A 22,701-nucleotide genomic window follows, 5' to 3' on the forward strand; every position below is an offset into this window, starting at 1 on the left:
TTCCCATTGTGTTAAGAACAAGATCCAAAACCTTTACCAACAGCTATGAAGTGGCCCTTGACCATCACTCCAATAGCATTTTCTAGAATTCTTCCCAGAAACCCCGTAACTCACACCGCCTGAATATTCTTGCCTCCTTGGTCCTTGATCACACTACAAATACACCTGTCTTGAGGGCTTTGCTTTTGCTGTTCCTTTGACTTGAGTGTTCCCCCTGGTATTGCACAGCTCAGCCCTGCCCTTCACTCAGGTCTTTCCTTCAATATCACCGTCTCATGTGTGTTCCCTGAACACTATTGAAAATAACCCCTTGATTACTCTTCCTCCTTACAGTGCCCTATTTTCCTTCATCTCACTTATCACCACCTGAAAATATATCATATGTTGGTTTATTGTCCACCTGTTCCATCAGTATATAAGCTAAGGATCCTGGAGACTTTATGTTTTGTGTGCCAGGCATTATTCTGGGCACTGAATACAGTGAATAATATAGACAGTCAATGGGTATTTTGAACAAAAGAGAGGTGCAAACATTCCAGATTGAAAGGGAAAAAAAGGCCTAGAAAATGCATATCAGAAAATATTCAACATCACTAGGCATTAGGGAAATGCAAATCAAAACTACAATGAGGTGGATGCTTTCTCCATGTGGCAGGGCTGTAACTATTTGCAGCTGTCTCTGAAACAGTGGTAGACCAGGAGCAGCTTGGAATTTTAACTTTCATTTTATAAAGAACAGCATTTTTTAATGTTTCATAGGCAAGTTATAACTGGCACTTCTTGTTCTTCTAAAACGTGAAAATCTCCCCCAACACTTTACCAGAGGAATCCTGATGGTGTTAAAGAAGTGGGAGAACCCATTGCTAGGAGTGGAGTCTCACCCAGACTCCCTACAACACAGCAGCACTGAGACTAGGCACAGAGTCAACCATCCTCTCATTGAAGTGGGAAGCAAGGTTGCTTCTGGAGCTGAAGCTGACCAAGAAGAAAGAGTCCATTCCAGACCTAAAGTTGGATCACCTCCTGAAGCCCTTATTCAGTATTGGTATTCCCGCAGAGAGGGCAGTGAGGATCTTAAAGACCACCTGGCAAAAAGTAAAAAGATGGAAAATTGCCTGGGAGAATCCAGGCATGAAGTAGGAAAATCTAAAATAGAAGAAAACACAGAAGCTGCAGGCAAAATAGAGAAATATAATGTTCCACTGAATATCAACTCAAACCAAGATTCTTCGGGCTCAGAGCCCAAGTGCAGGTGGAAAGAGGATCTCTGGAAACAGCTTTTCTCTGGATGACTTGGAAACAGGCCCAGATCATTTGTCATCTTCTGCATTCAACTCCAGTAAAAGTGAGAGAGGCAAAATCTGGAGCTTCCATGCCTGTCAGGAACCTTCATTAAGGACGGAATGGCCAAGTACAGCTGTGTCCATACAAAGCCATTCAGCCAGCTTTACAAGTGACTTGAAACCCAGTGGAGGTGAAATCAAGACTCGTAAGTTGGAGTAAAAGGAAAATGTGCCCCAGGTTCTGAGGTCTGCATCACCCATCAGGATGGAGAAAAGATTCTGCAACTGAGACTAGCTTGGTATTCCATTCCAGCCCTGCTGAAGATGACTCCCATAACTTTCAGGTTAAGAGTGAGGTCCAGCAGCCTGTTCATCCCAAGCAGCTAAGTCCAGATGCCAGAGGCTCCAGGGTTTCTCAAAATTCTCCACCCAAAGCAGTGAAGAAGGCACCTGCAAAAGAAACCGGTGTGAAATGCAGAAGACAGTCTACCCAATGGAGCCAATCAGGAGGTGTTTCACATCAGCTGTTTCCATTGCCTCTGTTGTAACAACAAACAGTCTAGGAACATATGCATCTTTCCACGGGAGAATCTACTGCAAGCCTCTCTTCAATCAACTCTTTAAATCTAAAGGCAATTATGATGATGGCTTTGGGCACAAACCATACAAGGATCTGTGGGGTAAGCAAAAATGAAAATGAAGAGACTTTGGAGAGACGAGCCCAGCTTTCAAATGCAGGAGAGTCCCCTCACAACTCAGGGGTGGAAGATGCCCTCATTGCTAAGGTGGATGTGCTGGCTGCAAGCATGGAAGCCAAGGTCTCCTCTCAATAAGAGAAAGAAGACAAGCCAGCTGAATCTAAGAAGCTGAGAATTGCCTGGCCACCTCCAACTGAACTTCATAGTTCAGGAAGTGCCTTGGAGGAAGGGATCAAAGTGTCTAAGCCCAAATGGGCTCCTGATGATGAAATCAGCAAGCCTGAAACCCCTGAGATGTAGATCTGGATCTGAAGAAGCCAAGACAATCTTCCTCACTGAAGAAAAGAAGCTGCCCATTCACTGTAGTAGTTTCATTTAGAACCATTTCCATCAAGAGCCCAAAAAGCTTGGCCCACCTATCAGGAAAGACTGGAGCATATCAGGGGAAGATGGGGAGTTTGTAGAAGAAATAGCAGCAGAAAGGAACGAAATGGGAAATGCCAAGACTCCAGAGAAGAGTGGGAGTGTGGGAGAAACCACCTGGCAAAACAAGGAATCTAAAGGAGGAGGGACAGGGAGGAAAAGCAAGGAAGTACATAGTTTTGAGAAGGGGAGAGAATCTTGTAGAAAATGGTGCAAACTTAGATGAAGATGATGGAAACCTCATCAAACAGCTAGAACCCAAGTCTCTAAACTGATACCGCTTTGCAGATAAGACCTCCCCTAAATAATTCACTACTCAGAATCAGAAATTCCAGGATATGGGATTCTGAGAGGGAGAAGTGATTCAAGAGCTGTCTGTGGAAGAATAAAGAGAAATTGGTATTATGATGAAAATAAGGATGAAAAATAGCAAATTGCAATGATGATTGGCCTTAAATTAGTGTTAGTGAGTTGTTGCCATTTATCAAAATGATGCACATAAATAGGTATATTAGCGTGAACTGGAATTTATGTGGAAATAGCTTTGGAAAAGAGTTCCTGCTTCCAAAAAAATCCCATACTGCAGCTTAAATGAACCAATTTTAAATGCTAGAGACAGTATTACTTAAACCTTCCATTTTAACAGTGATGGCATGCATAGTGCTTTAAGGTGTTACAACCACAAGGAGGGACATGGTCCAACTGATAAGAGTCAGGATTCGTATAAGGCAATGTAAAAAGTAGGTAGATGTTAAGTAATACACTGTCACACTACAAATACTATTTAGGAAACATACAGAAGGGATTTAGGGTCCTAAACATTATGATTCAATGCCCTTTAATATAAAGGGCAGGGAAGTGGACTTGGCCAATGGATAGGGCATCTGCCTACCACATGGGAGGTCCATGGTTCAAACCCCGGGCCTCCTTGACCTGTGTGGAGCTGGCCCATGCGTGCAAGGAGTGCTGTGCCATGTAGGGGTGTCCCCCGCATAGGGGAGCCCCATGCGCAAGGACCGCGCCACGCAAGGAGAGCCACCCAGCATGAAAGAAAGTACAGCCTGCCCAAGAATGGCACCGCACACACAGAAAGCTGACACAAGATGACGCAACAAAAAGAAACACAGATTCCCAGTGCTGCTGATAAGGATAGAAGCAGTCACAGAAGAACACACAGCGAAAGGACACAGAGAACAGACAACCTGGGGGTGGGGGGGTGGGGGGGTGGGGGAAGGAGAGAGAAATAAATAAAAAATAATATAAAGGGCATAGTTTGTGTATTTTTAGTGAATATCCATTTAATTGTTTAGTATTCATCTGCTAAGAGATCAAATATTTAGTCTATCTTAAAATTTTAGGTTAATTTTTTTACTCTGACATATAGGGGGATTTATTGCTTTGCATACTACTCTCTAAACCTCATCCTGAACAGGATTATTGAGGTATAGCAAGCCATCTTTGCAGAGCACCTGTGGAGGGATTGAAGAACCAACCCACATGCTCTGGTGTTTGGAGATATCCTTACTGCCTTCCACATAAACGTGGTATTTGCCGATGAGTTTGAGCCACCCTCAGTGATTGCTTTCTTCTCTGGCGGTAGCCATACTTCTCATAGTTTACTGAAAGTTACAATATTTTGCAAGACCTTTCAGATCACTGTTCACTATACTCCACGTTCAAGCAAAGTGAGGAGTTTAAAGGTGTAATAGCCCAGAGAACTGCCTTAAACTACTTGTGCTCACACCCCCAACCCGTGTATTCCATTTCTGATGTCCCCTTTCTGAGGCACCAATTTTTTAATACTTACCAGCCTGAGATGTATTGATTTTTATGGCAGACAGTATTTCCAGGGTGAAATTAAACCAACTATAGGCCTTTTTCTTGGGATGGCTTTAGAACATTATAAACTTGAATACATTATACATAATTGATATTCCAAATCATATGTGTGATGGGAAGAGATTTTTTTAAGCTATAGGCTTTTCTTTGTACTGGATTTACAAAGATATTTTACTGTAATATTTTTTAGGGATGTAATATATTCTGCTTTCTTACAGTCTTGCTTAGTCTGAAACATTGTTATTCAATAAAGCTTTTAATTTACATTTGAAAAAACCTACGATGAGATATCCTCTCACACCTCACAGAATGGCCATTAACAAAAAAACAGAAAACAGCAAGTGCTGGAGAGGATGTGGAGAAATGGGAACACTCTTCACTGTTGGTGAGAATGTAGAATGGTATAGCCTCTGTGGAAGACAGCTTAGCCGTTCCTCAGGAAGCTCAATATGGAACTGCCATATAATCTGGCAATCTCTCCACTAGGAATACATCAAGAAGAACTGAAAACAGTGACATGAACATACTACACACTGGTGTTCATAGCAGCATTATTCACAATCGCCAAAAGATGGAACCAATCCAAGGGTCCATCAACTGATGAATGGATAAACAAATGTGGTGTATGCATACAATGGAATTCTATGCTGCTGAAAAAAGAAATGAAACTGGGACACATATGATAGCATGGATGAACCTTGAGGACATTATGCTGAGTGAAATAAGCCAGACACAAAAGAACAAATATTGTATGGTCTCACTAATATGAACTAAATGCAAAGAATAAACACATGGAGTTAAAACCTAGACTAAAGGCTACTAAGAGATAGGATGAGGATGGAGAAGGGGTACTGATACTTATCGTATATAGAATTTTCATTTAGCTTGACTGTAAACGTGTGGAAATAGAGTTGATGGTAACACATTACAGTTAATATAGCTAAAATGGCTGGTTTATAAATGTGACTGTGGCTGAAATGGGTAGTCTAGGGACGTGACCATTAATTGAAAGAAAGCTAGAGATTAATCTATAGACTAAATATCATTGTAAATTGGATGAGGACTATAGTTAATAATAAAAATACAAGAATGTTCTTCTATGAACTAGAACAAATCTACTTCCCTATTACAAGGGGATAAGGCTATAGTGCTGCATGGGGAAATACCATTAATGAAACTTATGGACAATAGTTAACAGCTATATTGTAATATTCTTGCATCAATGTCAAAGAAGGTACTATATCATCACCAAGAGTCAATAATAGGGAGGTACGGGATTTTTTTCTTTTGGACTAAGGAAAACATTCAAAGGTTTACTGGGGTGATGACCGCACAACTCTGTGATAAGAGTGAAAGCCACTGATTGCACACTTTGGATAGAATGTACAAGGCATGGGACTGTATAACACAGTGAACAATGTGGTGGAGGACAGACTGTGGCTAACAGTACTAATACGAGTGTTCTCTCATGAACCTTAACAAAGGTGTAATACTAATACATAGTGTTGATATTAAGGCCTGCATGGAAAAAAATATACCAAGTGCATGCTATGGACCATTGTTAGTGTTAATAGTCTGATTATGTCCTTTCATAATATGTAAAAATTTTCCACAAGAACATAAAGCATTGGTAAAGGGGTGATGTACGGGAATTCCTCACATTATGCATGATTGTTTTGTAAGCTCAAAACTTCTCTAATAGAAAATAATAAAAATAATTTTTTAAAAAGGCCTGAATGCACATCCCCATATCTTCTCTTGATTCTTGATCTCAGGCTCTCAGGAAACCATATTCCTTTTTTTCCAAGAACTTGGTCTATACGTACTTATGAATGTATTAGTAAATGAGGAATGACTAGCCCCAATAAAGTTACAAACTCCAGGAGTACAGAAATCACATCTCTTTTTGCTTTTGTTTCCCCATTTCTTCACACTATGTATAACATTCAACAAGAATTTGCTGATTGAAACAATGTGTGCACTGACGAATGCATATCTGGCAATTAGTCATGGCCAACAGCTTGACCTTTACCCTCTACTATTTGACAAGGCAAAAGCTTTCCCATGAAACAATTCCTGTTACTTAGAAGAGTTGTCTATTTTTGTCATACAGTTTCTTTTGGATTCCAGGTAGCCAGGTAGCATGATATTGAGGAAGAGCAAGGAGTGGCATTTAGGTAGACTCCCTCACTTAATAATTTAAACACACAACTCTCAGTGTTGTCATATATAAAATGACTACACCAATTCCATGTTTAAAAGTTATAAAATCAAGATAAATCCATGTATGTATAATCTGAATAAAAACTATGGCCCTTACAACCCCATCTCTGTGCAGTTAAGCCATAAAATTAAACTCGGGAATTATAAAGAGTATTCATTATTTACATGCATCTCTCAAAAAATATTAAAAGGGATCAATTAAAATTTACAGTCGTCTCTCAAACCCCAGCACCACCACTTCCTTTTCTCAAAACTTCGTGGCCACTCCAGGCCCTCTCATTGGACTTTCTCAAAATCCCAAATCCCAAATCACCCTTTTCTGTCTCCTTCCCCTTATCTGTTTTTTCCCCTCTTTATTTAGGTTTTATATTGTACTCTCTCCATTTCCTTTTCCTTCTTCAGGCTCTCTCGCCCTCCCTCTCTCAATCTAACTATCCAACTAGGATCCAACTATCAAAAGCAAAACAAGCAAAAAACTCACTGTTTGCAGGAGTGGGGCAGATTAACACTAAAACTGTTATAAATTATATCTCTATTATAAGGATATATAATTCTATATGTGACACTCAAACTAAGGACCAGAGAAGGAAGGGACCTTTGTATCTCACTCAGCTAACAAACATTGGAACTAAGATTGAAATTCAAGTTTGATTCTGAGGATGCACTGAACCTTCCTGGGAGACTGAATCTGCCTAAAAATCAAGGTAATTTGGGGACTGCATCCTGATCAACAGAGTAGAAGGAGAAGAAACTTAAAGCTGCTTAGACTTTTCATGCCCCTTTTTGGAGGCATCTAAGAAAAGGACCATGAAACACATTCACATATGTATTTATATTTATCCCTTTCAACCAGTGGCCTCCAGAAAGAGAGCTCAGTGGGAGGGTTTGATTTAGCTGCAATCAGCTTGTTTCCATGTTAGCTCTGTTTAAAAAGGGCAAGCTACGTCTATCGGCTCCAGCCCGTTGCGTGGTGCGCCAATTCAGTGAGGTTTATTATCTGTCTCTAATAGCAGTGGGCCCCAGAAATGGCACAGAGCAATTTTCTGCTTCCATTTCCATAGCATTTGAGAAAAAATCTGGGGGCGATTTTTTAGTCTGCAGCAATATTTCTTAATGTTTTTTATCTCTTAAAATTGCAACTTAAATCTCTCCCTGACTCACATTCAAAGCTTAAGGCAGAGTCTGACATTTGGTAGCTCAGTTCCAACCAGGAGGTAAACGAAGTAGACCAGGGGGCTGAGCGACAAGTTCAGGGCAAAGGAACTAGGAAAGTAAATCAGCTCACTCGTGAGCAATCTGCCTGAAAAACAGAACCAGCCTTCTCTGTCCTTTTAACCAATGCAAATTTGTTTTTGCAAAATTATTTTCTTGACTAGTAATGTGTCCAGTGCTTCTGACTGGACTTATCTTCTATTTTGACCTTGTCATAAATGTTAACAGTTTTACCCATTTATTTAAAGTTAGAAATTTATATGCTGAAAGTATAACAATTTATTCAAGTTCTCAATATTTGGAGGTAAATGATAACTTTCCAATGTTAGCATTGTCATTTAATTGACATAAGATAGCACATACTATTTATTGAACCAGCTACCTTAAAGTGGTATAACATAAGCATCTCCCAAAGTCTGCTAATTTCCTTTTTACTGCATATTTTATGGCTGCAAAATATGGTAGTTTATGTAGCAAACCATCTGCGTTTTTCATATTTTGTTTCCAAATCGATCACTCTTAAACATGACACTCTGAACAATATCCTTGTAGCTTAATATTAAGATGCCATTGAATAACTCATATACATTTTTTCCTTTTTTCATGATGGTGGAGATCCAATATTCACCTTTTGATTGGCAGTCAGAATTGGCCCCAGTACTTTGAGACCCACTTGAAGTTCCAAACTGAATCAACCATTTCCTTATCATTCCGCCTTGATGTGAACCCAAATGTCCCAAAGACGCTTGATTCCATGGAACCACGTGGATACTGTCTTCCTAATTTCTGTCAATGATGTGGTTCTAGGCACAATGTGGAGGTGGGTGGCCTGGTAACAAGGGGCTGCTTAAGAAGAAAGTCAATTTTCTATAATGACTCATCCCTGCAGCCACAAATTTTGGGGTAGCATTTTAAAGCAAAGAAAGACATGGAACATGAGAGGGAGTTGGAACAAGAAAAAAAAATGAAGATAAGGGAGATAAACTAGGAAGGAGGGGTGGAAACTATTTCTATATGCCTCCTCTCTGGTCAAAATAGGATGAAGGTCTGTCTTAGTTTCCTAGTGCTGCCCTAGCAAAGTACCACATCCTGAATGGCTTAAAACAACAGAAATGTATTGTCTTATAGTTCTGAAGGCTAGCAGTCCTGAATCAAAATGTCGGCAGGGCCTCACTCCATCGGAAACTTGCAGGAGAAAACGCTCCTTGCCTCTTCCAGTTTCTGGCGTTCAGTGGCAGTCCTTGGCTTTCTTTGGCTAGAAGTTGCACCCCTCTTCCTTTACATGACCTTAGGCCCTGTATATCCTCTCCCCTTCTTATAAGGACACTGATCATATTTGATAGGGGCCTACTCAAATCTAGTTCGGCCTCATTATAACTAATCACTTCTTCACCAACCTTATATGCAAATAAAGTTGCATTCATGGAACCAAGGGTTAGGACTTGAATGAATCTTTTGGGGGGATACAAATCAACCCTCATCAAGGTCCTGACAATACTTCTGTGAGACTGAGTCACTGGAGCAGCTCTTACAAACTATGTAATTCAAAGCCTTCCTAGTACAGACAAGAAGATGAAGGACAAGAGAGAAATTACATAAATTTTAATGCCAGCTTTTCCAAATCCCCACCTGACACTCTTCTCACTCTATATTACTACATTTTACCAAAATTTTTAAACGAGCATTTATGAAGACCTTATTAATACTGACCAGAACCACGTGGCATAGATTATTCTATTCAATACTACAACATTTGTTTTAAGCAGCCACCAGCACCATCCTTATTTCATGGTTTAAAAAACAGGCTGAGAAATGTCAGGCACCATCCCCAAGCTGACTGACGTGGGAGCTGGATTTGAATCCATGTACTCTGTCAATCAAATACTCACATACTGTGCTATAAGCCCTACCATCAGCTATGATAAGAAGAAAACCACTGATGTATCCCCATACAATAAATCCCTTTCTGGGGGCTATACCTTAAAAACAATCCCAGGGTTGAGGATTATGGGAAGATGGTGAAGTAGGGAGCTTCAGGACTGACTCTTTCCAACAGAACAACAATTAAACAGGTAGGAATTATCTGAAAACAACTGTTTTGAAACTCCACTGGTGAGAAGAATGCTATACAGCATCCAGGGATGAGCAGGAAGGAAAAGCTGATAAATTACAGTAAAGAACAGTATTTTGCTCTCTCTGCACAATGGCTAACAGCACCCACCCCTCACTCCTGTTGCAGGCCACCATGGGGTCCAGCCCCTGGCTAACTCACTGGTGACAAAAAGAGCCGTAAAAACTCTCTTCCCTAAGACCAGGGGTGGACACAGCCAATCACAAACCATGCCTTTTGATTGCAGGGGGCCTAGTTCTGATGGCAACCATGTTTCAACCTGACCAGTACCAGGGCAGTGGTGGTGGAGACTTAAGGATGCTGTGCTTCCTCAGGGCTGCAGGGGACAGGTAGTTGAAGGGCTAAATTTCTTGGGAAGGCCAGAAAGTCTTAGCTTTGGGGAGCTGTGCAAGAAGCTCTTGGTGCTGTTACTGATTCCCTACTTGGGGCACAGTGGAACTAGTCTGTACCCCGTTATGGGTCCCTGGAAAAGTCCTCTCCAACATGCCATCCTCCCAGAATTTTCCCTCCAGGCAAAAGCAGCTTGAGAGAATGAAAGGACTGTAAGAACATATAGAGGCTGAAAGTCTGGGGCAAGGTTTGCCAGGTTCAAACACCTGGGAGAGGCAGGTCTGTACCTGGGAAATAGAGGAACAACCAAACTCTTTCAAATAGGGGAACTCCAAAACAACAAACAAAAGCCCAGGATAAGACAGAGGCTGAAAAAGACAGGGGAAAACCTGCATACCTCATTCACCTTGGGATAACCTTCCTGAGAGGGGGACTGAAGCTCAAGAAAATTTCTATCTTATCACTAATTGGTTGCAAAAATCAAGAAAGTCACATGCCAGGGAATAATTCCAAGAGTTAACAATTTAAAATATTAAAATGTATGGTATGCAACCAAAAAATACAAGAAAAAGAAAGAGGAAATAAGGCCCATCCCAAGGAAGAGGATAAAAAATTCTGAAAAGAACAACAAACAAGACCAGAATGGTAACATACCAAAGACTTTAAAATTATATTAAAAATCCTCAAGGAGATGTCAGAAAATACAGAGAAAAAGTTAAAGGATATCAGGAAAACAATGAATGAGAATCTTAGTAAAATGATAGAAAATTTTAAAAGGAACCAAACAAAACTACTGGAGTTGAAGACCACAATAACTGAAATGAAAAACACCAAGGAGGGTTTCCAGGGAAGATTGGAACTTGCAGAAGAAAGGATCAGTGAACTCAAAGACAACATACAAATGAGTCAGGCTGAGAAGCAGAAAAGAAAAAGAATTATAGAAAGCAAAAATAAGTCTATGACATCTCTGGAACACTATCAAGCATATCAATATATGAACTATATGAGGAGAAGAGAGAAAATATCAATATATGAACTATATGAGGAGAAGTGAGAAAAGAAGAGAGAGAGAGAGAGGCAGAAGGAATATTCAAAGAAATAATGACAGGGAACTGCCAAAACTAAGCAAAAGACGTGAATATGCACACCCAAGAAGCCCAGAGAACACCAAATAGGATAGACATGATGAAAAATACACCCCATCATATACTGATTACACGATCAAATGCAAAGGACAAGGAAAGAGTTCTGAAAACCTCAAGAGAAAAGCAACATGTTATGTACAAGGGAGTCTCAATTAGATGGAGTACCAATACTTTCTTATCAAAAACCAAGAAGGAAAAAAGGCCATAGGTTGAAATAGTTAAAGTGCTGAAAGAAAACAACTGCCAACAAGGCAAAGGCAGAGGCAGAGGCAGAGGCAAGGAATCTAGAGAAAAAGATACATTCAGGTAAAAGTTTGAAAGACAGTCACATTGTGAACATTTGTGTTCTCTAGATAGCAATGGGAAAAGAGGGAATTTGGGGTCTTTATCTGCTGTATTTTCCAAGACTCCACATTGAAATAATGGCATTATTCTCATGGCCTTAACGAATAGATAAGCACGGAGAGAGGGGTTCATTGGCCCAGTGAGGGAGGTTTGTCCCATGAGCTGACATCTTTGGGAGGCAGGGACTTTGGGAAGGCTCCCAAAGGATAGGGATTCCTTCTAAACGCCCTGGGCAATTGCTGCAGTGCCTGCAAGGATGGGGAGATCACGTTCCCTTCCCAGGACCACGCTCACCATGCTCAGATTGCTGAGAACCTCTTCCTGTCCTGTCAGGGGTTTGGCAAGAAGGGGAAAGGCAGCACGCTCCCCGAGCCCAAGCTGTTTCCATTGCTCCTAATTCCCAGAATAAGGGAGGGAGCCCCCCAGCCCTGTGAAGCCAGCAGATAGAACTCCCTCCACTGCCTTCCCCTGCACATCTTCTGGAGCTTGCCACTTCCCATAGCATCTGACCCAGAACTGGTGAGAAGCTGAGCTTGGGGTTACCAGTTTCCCCACCTGGCCTGGGCCCTGGTCTTACTGTGTGGAGCTGTGTGGAGCCAAGCTCTGGCCCAGGGACTGGACTGGGGAAGGACTCTAGGGTGAGGGTAGACAGACAAGCTGCTGGGCTGGGACCTGAGGAGCCCACCCCAGGGCTCTCAGTGAGGGTGGTCAGGGCACCTCTGTAGGGAATGCCTCCCTTGGATGGGGGTAGAAGCACAAGGCCCTGACAAAGACTCAGGTAGGGCCCAGTGTCCAAGGAGGAAAGTTCAAGGAGGGACCAGGGGGATGGCATGGAAGGGCACAGGTCCAAATCAATACTGATTTGCTGGGCAATCTCAAGATGTCCCTTTCTCTACCTGGGTCTTAGTTTCCCCATCTGCAAAATGGGATCTAAAAGAAAAGTCCCACAGGAGAAAGTGGCAGGAGAGGCTGGTGTCTGGAAGAAAGGGCTGTTTAGGAAACCTGGGCAGTCAACATCTGGCAGGGCCAGGAGCTCCCCTCACAGAGCAGAGGGATGTCTGCTCTTTTCTGAGGTGCAACTGTCACCAGATGGCAGAAGTCCAAGGGGCAGCACGGGTACAGCTGTCAACGGTGGAGAAACCCAGGGGAATATGTTGGGATGGCCTGGGCACCCCAAGGGTCAGGAAGCTTGGGGAGATGGGCAGGAAGATGCCTCTGCCTGGCACGGCCATGTGTAACAAGGACAAAAACATCATTTTCATGTGTGATGACAGGCTGTGTCGCTTAAGGCCAAGAAAATGTGCAAATCAAACCATCATCAAGGCATGCTTCCCTCCCAAAGACCAACTGCAAGCAATCCTTGGTTTCACTACACATGGCAAGGGACACGGTGGTGTCTGCCGGTCTCCCCTTTCTCTTCCAGGTTTCATTGATTTCAGCTTCCTATTTCCATGGCTTTCTCTTACTTCATCTGAATTTCATTGGCTCAAAAAGGCCTCCAGGAATAGATTAAGAACCATCCTGCATGAGGTGGGTCACACCTTAACTGAAGTAACCTCACCAAAAGGTCCTACTTACAATAGGTTTAAACCCACAGGAATGGATTAGCTTTAAGAACATGTTTTTCTGAATTTATGTACAGCTTCAAACCACCACATCAATATTCATACACCGTTACTCACAACTGCCAAAGGAGGGAAGCAACCCAATTATCCATCCACCAATAAATGGAGAGAGAAAATGTGGTACAGGCATACAATGGAATTTTATTCAGCCATAAAAAAGGAATGAAGTCCTGATACATGCAACAACATGGCTCAATCTTGAAAACATCACACCGAGTGAAACAAGCCAGGCACAAAAAAACAAATTGTCTGAGCTCACCGATTTGAAATGAAAAGCTAACTTAGAGAGTCAGAATCTAGAATAAAGGTTACCAGGGGATGAAGTGAGAACGAAATTGGACATTGGGGCTTGAAATGTACAGGGTTCCTGTTCAGAATGATGGTAGTGTTTTGGTGATGGATGGGGGTGATGGGGGCACAGCATTGTGAACATGATTAACAGCACTGGAATATAGTCTGAAAGCGACTACAGGGGGAAATGTTAGATTGTATATAGGATAATGTTACCAGATTTTGTCTAGGTTCTTGACTATGCTGCAGAAATGAATTTCAGGAGCACATCAGGTGAGTTAAGCCAGTAATTTATTCAGGTAGGGAGGGAAGAGAAATGGGAGAAAATAACAGATCATGGGCCCCAGGTAGAGAGGAAGGGGCTGAAAAGTGATAAAGAGAGCTCACTTACAGACTTCAGTTTCCCATGACAGATTACAAATGCCCAGGTTTCACTTGTGTGACCATTATGGCAGGGGAAAAATGGTGAGAGCAGGGCACGGAGGGCAGGAACAGGCACACTGACCGCACCAAGACAGTCACCGGGACGGGACGAAGGCCAGAGAGCAGAAGAACTTGGCACTTGCTTTTTAAACCATTAATTATTCCACCCCTTTGCTAATGGCAGGGCAGGAGTTCCAGTTTTGAGTGATTACCCCACCCATCAATCCCCCAGGAGGGCCCAATAATAAAGTTCTTGCGGAATACCTGGGGCTTCTCCTTGTTTCTGGAGGAAATCTTGTTCTGAGGGGCAGAATCTTGGGGGGTCCAGCAGCCATTTTGGGGTTACTGATAGCCATGTGGACTTCTTGGCAGGCTCCAGATCCATCTATTGACTCCCTATCTTACTTTAGTAATAGAATAAAAAAATGTTTAAATCTATAGAAGTACACTACACCATGAATCCTAAGTTAGACCACAGACAGTTAATAGTACTGTTATAAAAATATGCTGTCACCAATTGTAACAAATATACTACACTAACACAAAGGTGTTAATAATAGCGTCATATATTGGAATTCTAAATTTTATGCATAACTGTTTTGTAAACCTACATCATCTCTAATACAGGAAAAAAAGATATTATTGATGCTACTGGGCAATAGCACACATTTTAAACCAAACTGAAGATTGGGGGAAGAGGAAATATAAAAATAAGATCATCTCTTTTATTTTAATCTGGTTTAGCATCATACCATCATGATTTCATCTGAAAATCTTTTTGCAGGATTGCCTACACCATTTAAGGGTTTTTTAGGTGAGTTGTGTTATAGTCAGAGATGACCTATTTAAAATGTAGTGATGGTTAAATTGAATCTGAATTAGGAAAAGCTGTGAGATCTGATGGCAGTAGAGTTTGCATTGCCTGTAAAGAAATTATGAGTCATGATATGCTTTACATTCTCATAATAAAGTCACAAAAACAGTAAAAAATGAAAGAAAAAACATCCCAGAAGAGAGCTTTACAGAAGACGCAAACCTTTCTAAAATAAAAGTCATTTTAAGGGAAATGGAAAATCTCCTCTTGTATATCCTAAATAGTTTGGCGTACGAGGAAAATTTTGATTTTGGCAGGAAAAACTGGGTTCATAAAGTGCCCACAACTCAAGAGCACCCAAAGACAGACAAGAACAACAACCAAAAAAAGACAAAGCAATCCCAGGAATTAATCAACAAAAGTCGAAATCTCTTATCACTTGGTAGGAAATTATCTATTTATAGCACACAAATCTGTCATCTCTCCTTGGCTACTTCACATACCCATTTAGGAACTTTGATTTAAAAAAAAAAAAAAAGGCAGAAAATAGTGATTGCAAATAGTCTGATTATCTTGACAAGTATCGCAAGCCTCTTAGGCATGACACTCCTGCAGCCTCTTCTACGACTCCATGAAATTCTGAACCACGCTTGGTTCCACTACCTATAGGGAAATACAATTCTCATCAGGAGTTACCTGCAGCTGATGCAGCTGACAAATGTTATCTAATCAAGTCTATAAGCATCTCAGACAGGTGTGTATCTTCCCCCAGCCTAGGAAATCACCCTGAATAATTCATTATCTGATATGTTTCTCTAAGCCAACATTCCTGAAGGGGAGAAAATCACAATGTGCCACTCTCTAAGTAGGAAATGTAAAAAAAAAAAAAAAAAAAAGGGCTTTAGGGTCCTCACAAGAAACATCACAAAACTCTTTTTTTTTTTCCCCCTTTAATAAAAAAAAATCTGTATTGAGGAATCCCGGCCTCACCGCTCCAAAACCAACTTCCTAGCTTGATCTCCACATCCGTCCCTTCTGGGATAATCCTCTCCAGAGATTTAAACCCATTTAGAAAGCTACATCCTCTTCTCACGCTCAGCCTAGCTGAGAACTCACCAGCCTTGCAGCTTCTCTTGATGGAGGCAGCCCTTTTCCCTCGTGCCACCCCACCCCACATGGCCGGCAGCAGAAAAGAGCAGAGTCTAGTTAGGTTCCACAGTCCTCCAAACTTGCTCTCCTTCAGGCTCACCCTCTGTTCCCAACCCCACCCGCATTTCCTACTGTCAGGGCTCAGAGGCTAGTTTGCTTTTGCTTTCACCCTGCAGCTCTCAGGCCAGCGTGGGACTGGGAGATGCTCCCATCTCCTCAGGATTCCACACAAAGCTGGTTCTCCCCTTTTTCAGTGATTCTGGGACGTTAGTACACACCTGGAAGGCTTGTTAAAACACAGATTGCTGAGCCTCACCCCAGAGTTTCTGGCTCAGTAGGGTCTGGGAGAGATAAGAAAATTTGCATTTCCCAGACGTTCCCAGCTGCTGCTGATGTTCGCGGGATCACATTGTAACAACCTCGAAGTTATATTAATGTTTCCCATATTGGCCGATTAGTAAGAATCACATGAGAGCACCTTTTTAAAAAGTACAAAATGTTAGACTCCTTTCTCTGTGGATTCCCATCCAGTAAATCTCTAGTTTTTACAAGCTCTCCAGGTGTTTTTTTATAAATAGGCATGTTTGGAAAACTCCTGCATTTGAGTTGTCAAAAGCAAAGAGTAGTGCTGAACCAACAGCTTTAGCATAATTATGATTTGGGGGAAGATGGCCAATGCAGGTGAAAAGTATCTATTACAACAGATCTCTGACATTCTGAAATTTATCGCTGATAAATTTGACTATTCAGAAGCAACTGCACTAAACTATTAAATTCTTAGAGTGCAAGATTTATATCATATTTAGCCTTTCCTCCCAGGTTTACACAGTACTGAGTAAAGAGTAGGGGAAGGAAGGAAAGAAGGAAGAAAGGAAGAAAGGAAGTGTTACCGGATTTTGTTTAGGTTCTTGGCTGTACTGCAGAAATGAATTTCAAGAGCACGCGGGGTGAGTTAAGCCAGTAATTTATTCAGGTAGGGAGGGAAGAGAAATGGGAGAAAATAACAGAACAGGGGTCTCAGGTAGAGAGGAAGGGGCTGAAAAGTGATAAAAAGGGCTGATTTACAGGCTACAATTTCCCATTATAGGTTATAAATCCCCAGGTTTACTTGCGTAGCCACATGGCAGAGGAAAAACGGCGAGAGTGGTGCGCTGAGGGCAGGCACAGGTCCACAGGCGAACGCACAAGCGAGAGCTCAGGCCTGGGGTCTGCCTTTTGAACCGTTAATTATCCTACCCCTTTGCTAATGGCACGGGAGGAGTTCCAGCTGTTCACTGTTCTGATTGCTTATTTCCCCCATCAGTCTCCCAGGAGGGCCCAATGATAAAGTCCTTGGGGAATATTCAGGGCTTCTCCTGGCTTCCAGAAATTGTTGTTCTGAGTGGCAGAATCTTGGGGGAGGGTCTTCCAGCAGCCATCTCGGGGTTATTGATGTCGACATGGACTTCTTGCCAGGTTCCAGATCCATCTATTGATTCCCTATCTTACTAGCCTGCTTGAGAAGGGAGGGAGGGAGGGGTGGGAGGGAGACTGGCTTAGGCATATAGTAATTAGTAGTTTTGTGGATACTCCAATTTCAACTCCTGGGCAACAAAACTGGGTAGGAGGGGACTTGGTAAAATGGATTTCAGTGACTGTCTAGCTTTCCATCCCAGTGCTAAGTTGCCCCAACTCAAACACGTTATATGGAGATACAGCTTACATTCCTTAAATAATGCTATTCGGAGGCTAAAGGATTTGCAAATGTCAACTCTATTTGCTGGGGAAGTCACAGACACATCTAGTAGCCATATCCCAGCCTTCTCCCAGACCCTGCCTACCCACCTGCCCCCAGGCATATTCCTTTTCTATCAGATGTTTCGGTAAGTTTGATTAGGCAACCCCAGGGGACATAGTAGATCTAAAGGAGCAACCTGACCTTACCCTGAAGTGGAAACTGAAACCTGGAACAAGCAGCCCCTGTCAGGGCAGGACAGGATCCCTGCCCCCCCCGCCCCCCCATACCCATATAAATACTCATCCTTGGGGCAGCATAGGCCTGTCACTCCTCTCCAACTGGAAGTGGGGTATGTGGAGCAGCCACCCACCCTGACCCATGCAGTTGTCCGCCCCAGGAGACTGGCCACGACAGGACCTCTTTCCCTGCTCTTCTGAACCCTTTGTGCTGTGTAAGTAATAAAGCGGTCATTTGTGTAAAGCTTCTGTTGTGCTTAAGTCTGTGTTCCCATGACACACCATTTGCAACTCTACACTATTTCTCATACCTGTTGAGATTGCTCTCATTGTGAGCCCTGGCTGCACATTAGAATCTTTTGGGGAACTTAAAAAATACAGAAGCCCAGACCCAAGCTCACAGTATTTCCGATTTAATTGGTCAGGGATGAGACCCAGGCATTTATATTTTTAGAAAGAACTCTAGGTGATTTCAAATCTATAGCTAAAGTTGAGAACCACTCCAATCTACTGTCCTTAGAATCAACATCTCTGCTTTATATTAATATGAAAAGAGCAGAGAGAGACTGAGGTTCCCATCAGCCAGATCATACTACCTGTGTTGCACTGCACAAGTCACTTCACCTCTTTAGATTTCATTTTCATCTATCAAATGAGAATAAACTACCTCTGCATTCACTTTTTCCAGAAAAGTATGTGAAATGAAAGCATCCCTTCATCACTCCTTCACTTCCTCATTTGGCATTTTATTCATCCACTTAAATATTGATCGATATTTAATATTTATTAATACTTAATTCTCATTGGTCACCACTGTTATAGGCCATGTGGACAGAGTAGTGACCAGGCCAGATCAACACATCCCTGCCCTCACAGGATTTAGCAAAGTCTTGAAAATATAGTACATGTTCAATAAATTCTTACCACAGTGTTATCCAAATGAGATAATCGTGGTTACCTGCTCAATATGACACGATAAAATGGAAGGCAACATGCATTTTTATATTAAAGGAATATTCAAGTTAATTACTAGAGTTGTTTCTATGGTTATAATGCAAGATATATTCATTTGATCAATATTATAAATTTGAAGATTCCTTTTTTCTGTCCATATCTCAAAAGAATATGTTGTCATAGGGATCACAGAACTTGAGAACTGAAATTGATCTTACAGATCATTGACTAGAAGCCCCTCTTTTTACAGATGGGAGCCCACAGTCTTCTGAACTAAAGATCCCTTCTGTTAGACTTGTTGGTGCTCTCAGGTCAGGCCTGGAGCATTTCCAATTAGTAAACCCTCTCAGTGCTCAGTCATTGCCTTACATAGTGCAGGTTCTGAATAAATGTTTGTTGACTAAGAGGAAGAATGAAAAATGTGTAAATAAAGTCAATGATCATCTTTGCTCAAGAAATGCACGTTGAATATTAGGCCGCCAAATGGGCAGCTTTTCAATATGGTATTTTCATTACGCTATTTTAAAACATGACAAAAAGCCTAAAAATATCTCATCTGCTCTGAAATAGCACCATATGTAAGCATGGTAGAGTATTAAATAAATTTTATAACAAATAAGTCTCTTTTCAATGTAAATTAATAAATTTCCTTTTCATATTATTTTTAGCTATCTAAGTCTTTAGCCTTTACTTAATGATGATGCACTTGATTAAATAAAATGAAAGAAAAATGAAAGTTCTTTCAGACATTGAAATGAATAATGAGTTTAGACTTAATCCAAAAGCAATTTAACTTTAAACATTCATATGAAATTAAATGAGCCATTGAATTTGCTATATAAGCAAGCATTAATCTTATCAAGCTATGAAAACTAGAAAGTTATACAGTGACCCATTAATTTCAGAGCCTAATACAAGGTCTGTTTAATGCCTGCACTCCATTAAAAAGTCTTATTCCACAATATAAGTGCTTTTTCATAAAAGTTTAAACCCCAATTCATTTTTTTTACTGCTCCAATCATGTGATAATCGACTCTGACAAGATTATGGCTGCAAATCTGAATATGGTATATAATGTTGTCATGTAAAACAAATTTGCTCATGGCTGGCTTCCATCAAAAACAGAGGACATTTATAACATTGGCAGGATTGTGTGCAAAGAGTTCCAGCCCACCCCCCTCTATACAAGGGCATTTCTAGACAGATAGATACCCTTTCACTTAGAAGCAAAACACTTCAGAGAATTATACAAACCAAAAGCAACATTGAATACATGTGAATCACACATTATAAATAAATACAGTTCAATGTTGAAATCAAATAACATATGTGTATTTTTACACATTTAGAATAGTTCCCCATATTTTTAAAAATTGGATCATAACTTCATCAGAATTTTTATGCTCCAATTTTAGTTTCCAAGTGCCACCAGTCCATTTTACAATTGAAAGCATAATTGAATAAAAGGTCAAGAAAAACAAATGGAAAAGGAGTAACTTTGTACTTATTGCTTTATGAAAATATTTAGCTAAATAGCAAATTTGTAATGCTATTCTACATGGCATTTCCTGAGTCAGTGTTGGAAGATGTGGAGGAGAGGAGGTAATAGGTAGAAAAAGTCAAAATATAAGTTTACACTGGCAGGAAAGGGTCACTGTCAATTTTAATACATTCTATACTGGTCATTTTATAGTAATGAAGAGGGAAACAAGAAAGTGGAATATGTTGAGATTATGATCAAAGTGGTGTGGACTCACTTGTACTACTTATTTCATTGTATTGGGCTTAGATTAAGAAATTTACATAGTTTACATATTTTAAACCCTCACTAATAAATTTTAGCTATTATTTAGGGACTAGCTAATAATTCACTAGAGGCTTCATATTTGAGATTTGAAATTACAGTAGTGACTTTAAATAATGACATCTATTATTAATGAGAAGGGATTTTGTATCATAAGAGAGCAAATCATTGCAGAATTTCTTTAACAAAGTAAGTATGGCTTGCAATATAAATCTATTCATCCTTGCCTGGAACTCAAGGTCTCTATGATCTGTCTCCTAGATGTAGAATATGAGGATTTTTTCTGTGTCATTCATTTGGCATGGTGACCATTCATATTATTTATGATTTAATGTTTTAGCAGTCTGTCTGCATTTAATCACTTTTCCAATCTACTGCCTGCATGGCTGGCTGCCAAAATATCATTGCCTTTAAGTCCTGCTCCAGCCAATCTAGTGGCTTAGGCCCATCCAAGTACTACCACATCCAGCCCAGTCCAGCTCTCCTAAAAGGAAGCTTGAAGGTGGTTTAGCAAAAGTATGCTTTATTTCTTTGTATTCACCACAAAACTGAAAGAAATTTTTTACAAATTTTAAGCATCCATTCACACTTGACGGTGGATGCTTTAATTAATGTTTTGAGTTGTGCTAAGAAGAGAAAGAAAGGTTCATAACTTTCCACTTGCAAATCAGATAAACATGAGTTCTGGAGTTTAAAAAAATTAAATAAAAGGAAGAGTTGGGCATCAAAGGCACTTATTCCCAGGGTATCCTGGCAAATTATCACTATCGTAAATATTTCCTGGCTTGGGGGAAGCCCCTCCTTTTATGAGTCTAAAATGCAGGGTTATCCAATATACTGCCAATAAATTATCATTCTTTCATCTGTTAACCAGAGTTGTTTCCTGGCATCTGCAACCCAGAACTCCAAGTAGCACACATGTCTTTGATATTCTATTTCCCCATCTCTAAAATTGGGGATATTATGACCTGTACTGCCTATCTCACTGGATTGAGAGGACCAAATGATAAATAGAAGTAAAATTACTGTAACTAAATTGGCATGTAGTAGGTCTTCAACAATAATTTGTTCTCTAAAAGCACTAAAGAGAAGTCCATTTCAAAAAATCTCCTAGTTTTTATGAAAATGGAAATGATTTGTTCTTAAAATGTTATCATAATGTAAAATGTCATAAATGTAAAAATGACTAACATTTTAATCACTCAAAAACATTTTCTTCTTTCCTCTTAGCAGGAAAAAAAGAATGATCCAATTTCAAACTTTATGATAATTATCAGCTATCCAAAATTATAAAGTGTGTAAGAACTATTGATTTGAGTATACTTTGCAAGCACAATCAAGGATATATCAAAAAGAAAAGTAATTGTAATTTTAAAATATCACCAGGCTTTCCTGAGTTGTGTTCTTATTAGTGTAAGATCTTTTTAACTTACTTAAATTCTTTGAACCTCAATTCCTTCATTTGTAAAATAAGGATAATTACATCTATCTAGCAATACAATTGGGATTGAAATACACAATATCTATGGACATGGTTTAACTCATATTATACAGAGACTACCATCATCATCAACTGGATATTTATTGGCATACATCTGCTCAATGAACCACATATAAACACATTAATTTCATTTCACCACTTTAAATATACCAAGCTGAAGAAAAATGCAAATATACTTAAATGGTTATTAATTTTTCTCCTGGCAAAATTCCCAGCAGCAAGAGATGTTTCCAGAATCATACAGGCCCCTTGTTTAAGATCAACAGGACAGTATTGCTAGCATTCCAACAGAAACCAGAAATTAAACCAACAGAGCCATGCTAAATTCAAGTTCCTTTAGGACTTGGGCAGTCATGCCTATGGAGACCACCTAGGGGAAGGACACATTGAGCCAAGTTCTCATTCTTACTAGCCACACTCTATGTGAAAGGTTTTACCATAGCCAACACCCATTTCCATTATCCTGTGGACTTCTTGCCTAGAATAAGTCTGATTTGCTTTGACAATTCGATCTCAAATATTATCCCAAATCAAGATTCTACATTTGCCACACTGCGT

General features: G+C 40.5%; 1 pseudogene; it reads left to right on the forward strand.

The window, feature by feature from the left end:
• Window positions 1–803: 803 nt before the first annotated feature.
• LOC101420277 (LIM domain and actin-binding protein 1 pseudogene) lies at window positions 804–2,834 on the forward strand (annotated as a pseudogene).
• Window positions 2,835–22,701: the final 19,867 nt, after the last annotated feature.

This window comes from Dasypus novemcinctus, chromosome 18 (assembly GCF_030445035.2).
Source record: "Dasypus novemcinctus isolate mDasNov1 chromosome 18, mDasNov1.1.hap2, whole genome shotgun sequence".
Lineage (NCBI taxonomy): Eukaryota > Metazoa > Chordata > Mammalia > Cingulata > Dasypodidae > Dasypus > Dasypus novemcinctus.